We start from the raw sequence: 13,964 nt of genomic DNA, 5'->3' as shown, positions 1-13,964 counted from the left end.
ATCTCCAGTCATGTGGTTACATGTCCAGTCGTGTGGTTACATCTCCAGTCATGTGGTTACATCTACAGTCATGGCAGTGGTTACATCTCCAGTCATGGCAGTGGTTACATCTCCAGTCATGTGGTTACATCTCCAGTCGTGTGGTTACATCTACAGTCATGTGGTTACATCTCCAGTCATGTGGTTACATGTCCAGTCATGTGGTTACATGTCCAGTCATGTGGTTACATCTCCAGTCATGTGGTTACATCTACAGTCATGTGGTTACATCTCCAGTCATGTGGTTACATGTCCAGTCATGTGGTTACATGTCCAGTCATGTGGTTACATCTCCAGTCATGTGGTTACATCTCCAGTCATGTGGTTACATGTCCAGTCATGTGGTTACATGTCCAGTCATGTGGTTACATCTCCAGTCATGTGGTTACATCTCCAGTCATGTGGTTACATCTCCAGTCATGTGGTTACATCTTCAGTCATGTGGTTACATGTCCAGTCATGTGGTTACATGTCCAGTCATGTGGTTACATCTTCAGTCATGTGGTTACATCTCCAGTCATGTGGTTACATCTTCAGTCATGTGGTTACATCTCCACTCATGTGGTTACATCTTCAGTCATGTGGTTACATCTACAGTCATGTGGTTACATCTCCAGTCATGTGGTTACATCTTCAGTCATGTGGTTACATCTCCAGTCATGTGGTTACATCTTCAGTCATGTGGTTACATCTCCAGTCATGTGGTTACATCTCCAGTCATGTGGTTACATCTTCAGTCATGTGGTTACATCCATGTGGTCCACCATGAAATTTTGTCTGACCAGGCAGGCAGATGACAGACACTATTGACCTAGAACTGGGGGGGGGGGAGGGGGAGGGTCAGCCAGATTCCTAACTTGTCTAGCTCCCACTTGTGTTTGGACACCATCCAACTCAGCTGGACATTCCACTGCCCCCAACCAGGCCTGGCTTGAGTGGGGAAGCCATTGTTTCAATCCTATACAAAGCCATGTATGTAGGGGGCTAGACCACTTCCTGGTACACTGGAGTGCAGTGATCATTGCTTCGTTTGGGCTTAGGCTTTTATTTACAACCTGTCTAGTAGCACATACACACATGCACACAAACACAGCCATTAAAAATGTGAATACAAGTTTAGTTTGAAGGAATGTAAACAAGTTACTTGTCAAATTCTCAGCGCTGCCCCCTGTGTGATAAATCCATAGATTGTCTGAGTGTTGATGCTATCACTAGTGTTTGCTTGAAGGTTTGCTCTTGTGGGACATCCATTCAGCTTCACACTTTGAGTTAGCAAATGATGGTCATGTTGCAATTGATCTGCTAGTAGTGCTGAGATGGTTAGATGGTTGGTGATGTTAATGATGGTTGGTGATGTTAATGATGGTTGGGGACTGATAGTGCCAGTGATGGTTGGACATGGTAGGTGAGCATGTTGGAGTGTGGCTATACTGGACATTGTAGGTGAGCATGTTGGGGTGTGGCTATACTGGACATTGTAGGTGAGCATGTTGGGGTGTGGCTATACTGGACATTGTAGGTGGGCATGTTGGAGTGTGCCTATACTGGACATTGTAGGTGAGCATGTTGGGGTGTGGCTATACTGGACATTGTAGGTGAGCATGTTGGAGTGTGGCTATACTGGACATTGTAGGTGAGCATGTTGGGGTGTGGCTATACTGGACATTGTAGGTGGGCATGTTGGAGTGTGGCTATACTGGACATTGTAGGTGAGCATGTTGGGGTGTGGCTATACTGGACATTGTAGTTGAGCATGTTTGAGCGTGTCTATCTAGCCAGGAGTTGTGGAGTGCCGGTAACAAATCCAGGGTAGACAATCGTGTAGTAGGTTAGAGCTCTGGTAGGCAACGGTTGCGGTTCTCGCCCCTGCCGGTGAGGACAAAGAGCACGTGCAGGGTGTGTGTGTGTGTGTGCGGGCAGACAACCACTTGAAGACGGCCCAATCTTCTCCCTTCCTTCTAGTTTTAAGACGGGAAATTTAGACTGTCTAACCACGCCTCGAGTTCTCCCTCCCTCCCCCTGGCGTGCTAGGCTTGAATGGCGCTCTGTTTATTGACTTATCCCTTGCGCCAGGTGAGTGCCTTAATTATCTATTTAGTCATCTCTGCCTGCCTGCCAGCCAGCGTCAGGTCTAACGTTTGCTCTCCTCATGCTCTCTCTTTCACTGTGTGCTCCAATCATAAACAATGGCCCATACGATTAGTTGTTGTTTTACTTCCGTAATACAAGAGTTGATAACACCGACATGATTTGCTGGGGTATCTTCTTGGATGATTTCCTTTAGCTGACAGACGTGATTTATTGATCTTTCTCTGGCCACTCTTTTACTGGGGGGGGGGGGGATGTAAATCTCTGAGTTCGTAAACACGAGTGTATGGGAGCATATTCGTGCATAGCACACGATATGTAACACACCCAGCACGAGTGTAACACATCCAGCACGTGTGTAACACATCCAGTCCAGCACGTGTGTAACACATCCAGCCCAGCACGTGTGTAACACATCCAGTCCAGCACGTGTGTAATACATCCAGTCCAGCACGTGTGTAACACATCCAGCACTTGTGTAACACATCCAGTCCAGCACGTGTGTAACACATCCAGCCCAGCACGTGTGTAACACATCCAGTCCAGCACGTGTGTAATACATCCAGTCCAGCACGTGTGTAACACATCCAGCACTTGTGTAACACATCCAGTCCAGCACGTGTGTAACACATCCAGTCCAGCACGTGTGTAACACATCCAATCCAGCACATGTGTAACACATCCAGCACTTGTGTAACACATCCAGCACTTGTGTAACACATCCAGCACTTGTGTAACACATCCAGTCCAGCACGTGTGTAACACATCCAGCACGTATGTAATACATCCAGTCCAGCACGTGTGTAACACATCCAGCACTTGTGTAACACATCCAGTCCAGCACGTGTGTAACACATCCAGCACGTGTGTAACACATCCAGTCCAGCACGTGTGTAACACATCCAGTCCAGCACGTGTGTAACACATCCAATCCAGCACGTGTGTAACACATCCAGCACTTGTGTAACACATCCAGCACTTGTGTAACACATCCAGTCCAGCACGTGTGTAACACATCCAGCACTTGTGTAACACATCCAGTCCAGCACGTGTGTAACACATCCAGTCCAGCACGTGTGTAACACATCCAGTCCAGCACGTGTGTAACACATCCAGCACGTGTGTAACACATCCAGCACGTGTGTAACACATCCAGTCCAGCACGTGTGTAACACATCCAGCCCAGCACGTGTGTAACACATCCAGTCCAGCACGTGTGTAATACATCCAGTCCAGCACGTGTGTAACACATCCAGCACTTGTGTAACACATCCAGTCCAGCACGTGTGTAACACATCCAGCCCGGCACGTGTGTAACACATCCAGTCCAGCACGTGTGTAATACATCCAGTCCAGCACGTGTGTAACACATCCAGCACTTGTGTAACACATCCAGTCCAGCACGTGTGTAACACATCCAGTCCAGCACGTGTGTAACACATCCAATCCAGCACATGTGTAACACATCCAGCACTTGTGTAACACATCCAGCACTTGTGTAACACATCCAGCACTTGTGTAACACATCCAGTCCAGCACGTGTGTAACACATCCAGCACGTGTGTAACACATCCAGCACGTATGTAATACATCCAGTCCAGCACGTGTGTAACACATCCAGCACTTGTGTAACACATCCAGTCCAGCACGTGTGTAACACATCCAGCACGTGTGTAACACATCCAGTCCAGCACGTGTGTAACACATCCAATCCAGCACGTGTGTAACACATCCAATCCAGCACGTGTGTAACACATCCAGCACTTGTGTAACACATCCAGTCCAGCACGTGTGTAACACATCCAGCACTTGTGTAACACATCCAGTCCAGCACGTGTGTAACACATCCAGTCCAGCACGTGTGTAACACATCCAGTCCAGCACGTGTGTAACACATCCAGCACGTGTGTAACACATCCAGCACGTGTGTAATACATCCAGTCCAGCACGTGTGTAATACATCCAGTCCAGCACGTGTGTAACACATCCAGTCCAGCACGTGTGTAACACATCCAGTCCAGCACGTGTGTAACACATCCAGTCCAGCACGTGTGTAACACATCCAGTCCAGCACGTGTGTAACACATCCAGCACTTGTGTAACACATCCAGTCCAGCACGTGTGTAACACATCCAGTCCAGCACGTGTGTAACACATCCAGTCCAGCACGTGTGTAACACATCCAGTCCAGCACGTGTGTAACACATCCAGCACGTATGTAACACATCCAGCACGAGTGTAACACATCCAGTCCAGCACGTGTGTAACACATCCAGTCCAGCACGTGTGTAACACATCCAGTCCAGCACGTGTGTAACACATCCAGTCCAGCACGTGTGTAACACATCCAGTCCAGCACGTGTGTAACACATCCAGCACGTGTGTAACACATCCAGTCCAGCACGTGTGTAACACATCCAGCACTTGTGTAACACATCCAGTCCAGCACGTGTGTAACACATCCAGTCCAGCACGTGTGTAATACATCCAGCACGTGTGTAACACATCCAGCACGTGTGTAACACATCCAGTCCAGCACGTGTGTAACACATCCAGTCCAGCACGTGTGTAACACATCCAGTCCAGCACGTGTGTAACACATCCAGCACGTGTGTAACACATCCAGCACGTGTGTAACACATCCAGTCCAGCACGTGTGTAACACATCCAGCACTTGTGTAACACATCCAGCACGTGTGTAACACATCCAGTCCAGCACGTGTGTAACACATCCAGTCCAGCACGTGTGTAACACATCCAGCACGTGTGTAACACATCCAGTCCAGCACGTGTGTAACACATCCAGTCCAGCACGTGTGTAACACATCCAGCACGTGTGTAACACCTCCAGCACGTGTGTAACACATCCAGTCCAGCACGTGTGTAATACATCCAGTCCAGCACGTGTGTAACACATCCAGTCCAGCACGTGTGTAACACATCCAGTCCAGCAGGTGTGTAACACATCCAGTCCAGCACGTGTGTGTAACACATCCAGTCCAGCACGTGTGTAACACATCCAGCACTTGTGTAACACATCCAGCACGTGTGTAACACATCCAGCACGTGTGTAACACATCCAGTCCAGCACGTGTGTAACACATCCAGCACTTGTGTAACACATCCAGCACGTGTGTAACACATCCAGTCCAGCACGTGTGTAACACATCCAGTCCAGCACGTGTGTAACACATCCAGCACGTGTGTAACACATCCAGTCCAGCACGTGTGTAACACATCCAGTCCAGCACGTGTGTAACACATCCAGCACGTGTGTAACACATCCAGCACGAGTGTAACACATCCAGTCCAGCACGTGTGTAACACATCCAGTCCAGCACGTGTGTAACACATCCAGTCCAGCACGTGTGTAACACATCCAGTCCAGCACGTGTGTAACACATCCAGCCCAGCACGTGTGTAACACATCCAGTCCAGCACGTGTGTAATACATCCAGTCCAGCACGTGTGTAACACATCCAGCACTTGTGTAACACATCCAGCACTTGTGTAACACATCCAGTCCAGCACGTGTGTAACACATCCAGCACGTGTGTAACACATCCAGCACGTGTGTAACACATCCAGCACTTGTGTAACACATCCAGCACGTGTGTAACACATCCAGTCCAGCACGTGTGTAACACATCCAGTCCAGCACTTGTGTAACACATCCAGCACTTGTGTAACACATCCAGTCCAGCACGTGTGTAACACATCCAGTCCAGCACGTGTGTAACACATCCAATCCAGCACATGTGTAACACATCCAGCACTTGTGTAACACATCCAGCACTTGTGTAACACATCCAGCACTTGTGTAACACATCCAGTCCAGCACGTGTGTAACACATCCAGCACGTGTGTAACACATCCAGCACGTATGTAATACATCCAGTCCAGCACGTGTGTAACACATCCAGCACTTGTGTAACACATCCAGTCCAGCACGTGTGTAACACATCCAGCACGTGTGTAACACATCCAGTCCAGCACGTGTGTAACACATCCAATCCAGCACGTGTGTAACACATCCAATCCAGCACGTGTGTAACACATCCAGCACTTGTGTAACACATCCAGTCCAGCACGTGTGTAACACATCCAGCACTTGTGTAACACATCCAGTCCAGCACGTGTGTAACACATCCAGTCCAGCACGTGTGTAACACATCCAGTCCAGCACGTGTGTAACACATCCAGCACGTGTGTAACACATCCAGCACGTGTGTAATACATCCAGTCCAGCACGTGTGTAATACATCCAGTCCAGCACGTGTGTAACACATCCAGTCCAGCACGTGTGTAACACATCCAGTCCAGCACGTGTGTAACACATCCAGTCCAGCACGTGTGTAACACATCCAGTCCAGCACGTGTGTAACACATCCAGCACTTGTGTAACACATCCAGTCCAGCACGTGTGTAACACATCCAGTCCAGCACGTGTGTAACACATCCAGTCCAGCACGTGTGTAACACATCCAGTCCAGCACGTGTGTAACACATCCAGCACGTATGTAACACATCCAGCACGAGTGTAACACATCCAGTCCAGCACGTGTGTAACACATCCAGTCCAGCACGTGTGTAACACATCCAGTCCAGCACGTGTGTAACACATCCAGTCCAGCACGTGTGTAACACATCCAGTCCAGCACGTGTGTAACACATCCAGCACGTGTGTAACACATCCAGTCCAGCACGTGTGTAACACATCCAGCACTTGTGTAACACATCCAGTCCAGCACGTGTGTAACACATCCAGTCCAGCACGTGTGTAATACATCCAGCACGTGTGTAACACATCCAGCACGTGTGTAACACATCCAGTCCAGCACGTGTGTAACACATCCAGTCCAGCACGTGTGTAACACATCCAGTCCAGCACGTGTGTAACACATCCAGCACGTGTGTAACACATCCAGCACGTGTGTAACACATCCAGTCCAGCACGTGTGTAACACATCCAGCACTTGTGTAACACATCCAGCACGTGTGTAACACATCCAGTCCAGCACGTGTGTAACACATCCAGTCCAGCACGTGTGTAACACATCCAGCACGTGTGTAACACATCCAGTCCAGCACGTGTGTAACACATCCAGTCCAGCACGTGTGTAACACATCCAGCACGTGTGTAACACCTCCAGCACGTGTGTAACACATCCAGTCCAGCACGTGTGTAATACATCCAGTCCAGCACGTGTGTAACACATCCAGTCCAGCACGTGTGTAACACATCCAGTCCAGCAGGTGTGTAACACATCCAGTCCAGCACGTGTGTGTAACACATCCAGTCCAGCACGTGTGTAACACATCCAGCACTTGTGTAACACATCCAGCACGTGTGTAACACATCCAGCACGTGTGTAACACATCCAGTCCAGCACGTGTGTAACACATCCAGCACTTGTGTAACACATCCAGCACGTGTGTAACACATCCAGTCCAGCACGTGTGTAACACATCCAGTCCAGCACGTGTGTAACACATCCAGCACGTGTGTAACACATCCAGTCCAGCACGTGTGTAACACATCCAGTCCAGCACGTGTGTAACACATCCAGCACGTGTGTAACACATCCAGCACGAGTGTAACACATCCAGTCCAGCACGTGTGTAACACATCCAGTCCAGCACGTGTGTAACACATCCAGTCCAGCACGTGTGTAACACATCCAGTCCAGCACGTGTGTAACACATCCAGCCCAGCACGTGTGTAACACATCCAGTCCAGCACGTGTGTAATACATCCAGTCCAGCACGTGTGTAACACATCCAGCACTTGTGTAACACATCCAGCACTTGTGTAACACATCCAGTCCAGCACGTGTGTAACACATCCAGCACGTGTGTAACACATCCAGCACGTGTGTAACACATCCAGCACTTGTGTAACACATCCAGCACGTGTGTAACACATCCAGTCCAGCACGTGTGTAACACATCCAGTCCAGCACTTGTGTAACACATCCAGTCCAGCACGTGTGTAACACATCCAGTCCAGCACGTGTGTAACACATCCAGTCCAGCACGTGTGTAACACATCCAGCACGTGTGTAACACATCCAGCACGTGTGTAACACATCCAGCACGTCTGTAACACATCCAGTCCAGCAGGTGTGTAACACATCCAGTCCAGCACGTGTGTAACACATCCAGCACGTGTGTAACACATCCAGTCCAGCACGTGTGTAACACATCCAGCACTTGTGTAACACATCCAGTCCAGCACGTGTGTAACACATCCAGCACGTGTGTAACACATCCAGCACGTGTGTAACACATCCAGCACTTGTGTAACACATCCAGCACGTGTGTAACACATCCAGTCCAGCACGTGTGTAACACATCCAGTCCAGCACTTGTGTAACACATCCAGTCCAGCACGTGTGTAACACATCCAGTCCAGCACGTGTGTAACACATCCAGTCCAGCACGTGTGTAACACATCCAGCACGTGTGTAACACATCCAGCACGTCTGTAACACATCCAGTCCAGCAGGTGTGTAACACATCCAGTCCAGCACGTGTGTAACACATCCAGCACGTGTGTAACACATCCAGTCCAGCACGTGTGTAACACATCCAGCACGTGTGTAACACATCCAGTCCAGCACGTGTGTAACACATCCAGTCCAGCACGTGTGTAACACATCCAGTCCAGCACGTGTGTAACACATCCAGTCCAGCACGTGTGTAACACATCCAGCACGTGTGTAACACATCCAGCACTTGTGTAACACATCCAGTCCAGCACGTGTGTAACACATCCAGCACGTGTGTAACACATCCAGCACGTGTGTAACACATCCAGCACGTATGTAACACATCCAGCACGTGTGTAACACATCCAGCACGTGTGTAACACAACCCAGCACGTATGTAACACATCCAGCACATCTAGCTATATCGTACATCGGTTGTTGCATTGGCCTTTAGTTTCCATCCTACTGTTTAATGACGTAATCTGGCTCATGTCATCAGCAGGTCAAAGTGATGGCTCATGTCATCAGCAGGCCACAGTGATGGCTCATGTCATCAGCAGGTCACAGTGATGGCTCATGTCATCAGCAGGTCACAGTGATGGCTCATGTCATCAGCAGGTCACAGTGATGGCTCATGTCATCAGCAGGTCACAGTGATGGCTCATGTCATCTGCAGGTCACAGTGATGGCTCATGTCATCAGCATGTCACAGTGATGGCTCATGTCATCAGCAGGTCACAGTGATGGCTCATGTCATCAGCAGGTCACAGTGATGGCTCATGTCATCAGCAGGTCACAGTGAAGGCTCATGTCATCTGCAGGTCACAGTGATGGCTCATGTCATCTGCAGGTCACAGTGATGGCTCATGTCATCTGCAGGTCACAGTGATGGCTCATGTCATCTGCAGGTCACAGTGATGGCTCATGTCATCAGCAGGTCACAGTGATGGCTCATGTCATCAGCAGGTCACAGTGATGGCTCATGTCATCTGCAGGTCACAGTGATGGCTCATGTCATATGCAGGTCACAGTGATGGCTCATGTCATCAGCAGGTCACAGTGATGGCTCATGTCATCAGCAGGTCACAGTGATGGCTCATGTCATTTGAAACTTGACTGATTGATTGCCAAGCAAGACGAGCCACCTTGAGTGTTTACCTGTTTATCTAGTTGATAACCCATTGCCCGTGTAGGTATGTGGTTACCTGGGCCGTTACCTGCCACATAGCTCACCCGCCAGACTGCCACACTCGGGCTAACGAGCGAGGCTTGAACCATCTGTCACTATCTGTTTGGTGGCTGGCAGTGGTTCAATGTTTCATTCACACTCTCGGGGTTTTTCAATCATTCCGTCAATGTTTCATTCACACTCTCGGGGTTTTTCAATCATTGCTTCAATGTTTCATTCATACTCTCGGGGTTTTTCAATCATTCCGTCAATGTTTCATTCACACTCTCGGGGTTTTTCAATCATTGCTTCAATGTTTCATTCATACTCTCGGGGTTTTTCAATCATTGCTTCAAGGTTTCATTCATACTCTCGGGGCACGTAGATTGTTGTTGTCAAGGTCATGCTTGGACTTTATGTCGGCTACATAGCCCTTAGTCCTACCATGGGTTCTAATGCTACATAGTCCTACCTTTTGACCTAATGCTACATAGTCCTACCATGTTACATCAAGAGGCGTTGTTTCACTGTACATTATGTGTACCCTCCACTGTACATTATGTGTACGTATAGCTCAAGTGTGACGAGTCACGTTACGTATAGCTCAAGTGTGACGAATCACGTGACGTTTTGCTCAAGTATGACGTGTCACACAACCTATTCAACGTTTAACTGTAATTAGGGGCTGTGCACTATGTGCCCATTGATCTCAATATATAGTGGGGGTAGACAATATATAGACAACCCTAGCCCTGTACACACTCCCACATAGACAACCCTAGCCCTGTACACACTCCCACATAGACAACCCTAGCCCTGTACACACTCCCACATCGACAACCCTAGCCCTGTACACACTCCCACATAGACAACCCTAGCCCTGTACACACTCCCACATAGACAACCCTAGCCCTGTACACACTCCCACATAGACAACCCTAGCCTTGTACACACTCCCACATAGACAACATCAGCTGTTGCGCGCGCCTTGACTTTGAAATTTAAAAAAAAATCAACTAGCGTATGCCTTAGCGAAGAAAAAAAAACTAGTTTGTGTTGTAAAGTTTCTTGAGTCCGTCAGCTGTTAGTGAACGTGACGGGTGTTTAACACATTGGCACAGGTTTAGTTGCTTCATATTTTAGTGACTGCTTCATGTCGCCCTAATACATGCTACAGTCTGAGACACCCCTGCAGTTTAAGACGCCCCTTCTACAGTTTAGGACGCACTTTGTACACTTTGAGACGCCCCTGGTACAGTTTAAGACGCCCCTTCTACAGTTTAGGACGCACTTTGTACACTTTGAGACGCCCCTGGTACAGTTTAAGACGCTCCTTCTACACTTTGAGACGCCCTGTTTTCTTTGATGATTACGGGTGCTATTTCAAGTAGGATTAAAGATTTCTATGATATGGTGGCAGCAAGGTTGGGCACTGGATAAGCACATGATGTGGTGATGTGGCCCGCTGGTGACATGAGTGGCCCAATGGTGACATGAGTGGCCCAATGGTGACATGAGTGACCCACTGGTGACATGATGTGGCCCACTGGTGACATGAGTGGCCCACTGGTGACATGAGTGGCCCACTGGTGACATGAGTGGCCCAATGGTGACATGAGTGACCCACTGGTGACATGATGTGGCCCACTGGTGACATGAGTGGCCCACTGGTGACATGAGTGGCCCACTGGTGACATGAGTGGCCCACTGGTGACATGATGTGGCCCACTGGTGACATGAGTGGCCCACTGGTGACATGAGTGGCCCAATGGTGACATGATGTGGCCCAATGGTGACATGAGTGGCCCAATGGTGACATGAGTGGCCCAATGGTGACATGAGTGGCCCACTGGTGACATGAGTGGCCCAATGGTGACATGAGTGGCCCACTGGTGACATGAGTGGCCCACTGGTGACATGAGTGGCCCACTGGTGACATGAGTGGCCCACTGGTGACATGAGTGGCCCACTGGTGACATGAGTGGCCCACTGGTGACATGAGTGACCCACTGGTGACATGAGTTGCCCACTGGTGACATGATGTGGCCCAATGGTGACATGAGTGGCCCAATGGTGACATGAGTGACCCACTGGTGACATGATTTGGCCCAATGGTGACATGATGTGGCCCACTGGTGACATGAGTGGCCCACTGGTGACATGATGTGGCCCAATGGTGACTTGATGTGTAAGCGTCTCTAGCCCTGGTATGATTCTCAAAAGTTTGAGACGTTTTGATTTTAGCCTTTTTCATCTATTTTGCTGAGTAATTGACTTCAATGATTTCCTCTGATTTATAATGAACTTTAACCTCAAGCTAGATGATTGAACTATGTTTTGAACCTTTTAGAACAGTTTTCTGTTTCTTGTTATATTGGGTAGGTTGTGGGTAGGTACAGCTCACGAAGATGGGGGGGGGGTAGGTACAGCCATCAGAGAGACGAGACAAAGCTAACAAGCTCATTAGCGTCTCTTTACACGCTGTTATTGAAATACCGGCTGTGTAAGGGAGGGGGGGGGGGGGGTGCGATATCTCGCCTGCACCAATGTAGATAGCTTTAATCACTGTCTGTATCTAGGTCATGTGACCATTTGCTAACACGGGGAGGCTTTTTACTGCCGTCTCCAACTGGGACGCTCCAAACGATCCTCATGGAGTAGAGCATCTTCTCTCGGCCTCTCCTTACTCTGTTCACGTCCACACCAGAGGTGGCTGCATGAACTCTAGCGGGACCAGATCTCATTACAAGGATGCGGCTGATTGACATAAGCAGTTGGCCGCTCGTGATGGACGGCACACGCCGGTCTGGCGCTGTCACCTACTACACACCTACCCGAACCGGCGCTGTGACCTACTACACACCTACCCGAACCGGCGCTGTCACCTACTACACACCTATACAAACCGGCGCTGTGACCTACTACACACCTACACAAACCGGCACTGTGACCTACTACACACCTACCTAGTCGAGAGATTACAGGAGACATTTCTTAATTTGTTGTTAAAATTCTCAGCCGTCCCGACCGTTAAAAAGTCATTTGGATGTAGTGGGGGTGGGCCGGGGGATAAGTTCACGCTTTTGCTGCAGTCGGTGTGTGTGTGTGCGTGCCTCTGTGTGTGTGTGTGTGGAGCGGCGCCTGGTGTGGCGGGAGGCGGCTGTGTTTGAGTGTGAGCGCTATTTCAGCACGACTTGTTGGAGGTGTCGACATGGGGGTCAGCTCCGCTTCGTTTGTCTCGTCCGTTGTAAGGTCCAGTCTGTTGTAAGGTCCAGTCTGTTGTAAGGTCCAGTCTGTTTTAACTGCTTAAGGTCCAGTCTGTTGTAAGGTCCAGTCTGCTGTAATGTCCAGTCTGTTGTAAGGTCCAGTCTGCTGTAAGGTCCAGTCTGTTGTAAGGTCCAGTCTGTTGTAAGGTCCAGTCTGTTGTAAGGTCCAGTCTGTTGTAAGGTCCAGTCTGTTGTAAGGTCCAGTCTGTTGTAAGGTCCAGTCTGTTGTAAGGTCCAGTCTGTTGTAAGGTCCAGTCTGTTGTAAGGTCCAGTCTGCTGTAAGGTCCAGTCTGTTGTAAGGTCCAGTCTGTTGTAAGGTCCAGTCTGTTGTAAGGTCCAGTCTGTTGTAAGGTCCAGTCTGTTGTAAGGTCCAGTCTGTTGTAAGGTCCAGTCTGTTGTAAGGTCCAGTCTGTTGTAAGGTCCAGTCTGTTGTAAGGTCCAGTCTGTTGTAAGGTCCAGTCTGTTGTAAGATCCAGTCTGTTGTAAGGTCCAGTCTGTTGTAAGGTCCAGTCTGTTGTAAGGTCCAGTCTGTTTTAACTGCTTAAGGTCCAGTCTGTTGTAAGGTCCAGTCTGTTGTAAGGTCCAGTCTGTTGTAAGGTCCAGTCTGTTGTAAGGTCCAGTCTGTTGTAAGGTCCAGTCTGTTGTAAGGTCCAGTCTGTTGTAAGGTCCAGTAAGTTGTAAGGTCCAGTCTGTTGTAAGGTCCAGTCTGTTGTAAGGTCCAGTCTGTTTTAACTGCTTAAGGTCCAGTCTGTTGTAAGGTCCAGTCTGTTGTAAGGTCCAGTCTGTTGTAAGGTCCAGTCTGTTGTAAGGTCCAGTCTGTTGTAAGGTCCAGTCTGTTGTAAGGTCCAGTCTGCTGTAAGGTCCAGTCTGTTGTAAGGTCCAGTCTGTTGTAAGGTCCAGTCTGTTGTAAGG

At 49.1% G+C, this 13,964-nt stretch overlaps 1 protein-coding gene across 3 annotated transcripts in view; it reads left to right on the top strand.

Moving 5' to 3' along the window:
• LOC131939338 (tyrosine-protein kinase ABL1) overlaps positions 1 to 13,964 on the top strand; it is a 42,281-nt gene that overhangs the window by 6,624 nt on the left and 21,693 nt on the right. The gene's annotated exons all lie outside the window — the stretch shown is intronic.

The sequence above is a fragment of the Physella acuta genome, unplaced genomic scaffold (genome assembly GCF_028476545.2).
Source record: "Physella acuta isolate Inbredline_101_S28 unplaced genomic scaffold, ASM2847654v3 ptg000275l, whole genome shotgun sequence".
NCBI classification, from domain to species: Eukaryota; Metazoa; Mollusca; class Gastropoda; family Physidae; genus Physella; species Physella acuta.
This window is presented reverse-complemented; position numbering and strand designations above follow the sequence as displayed.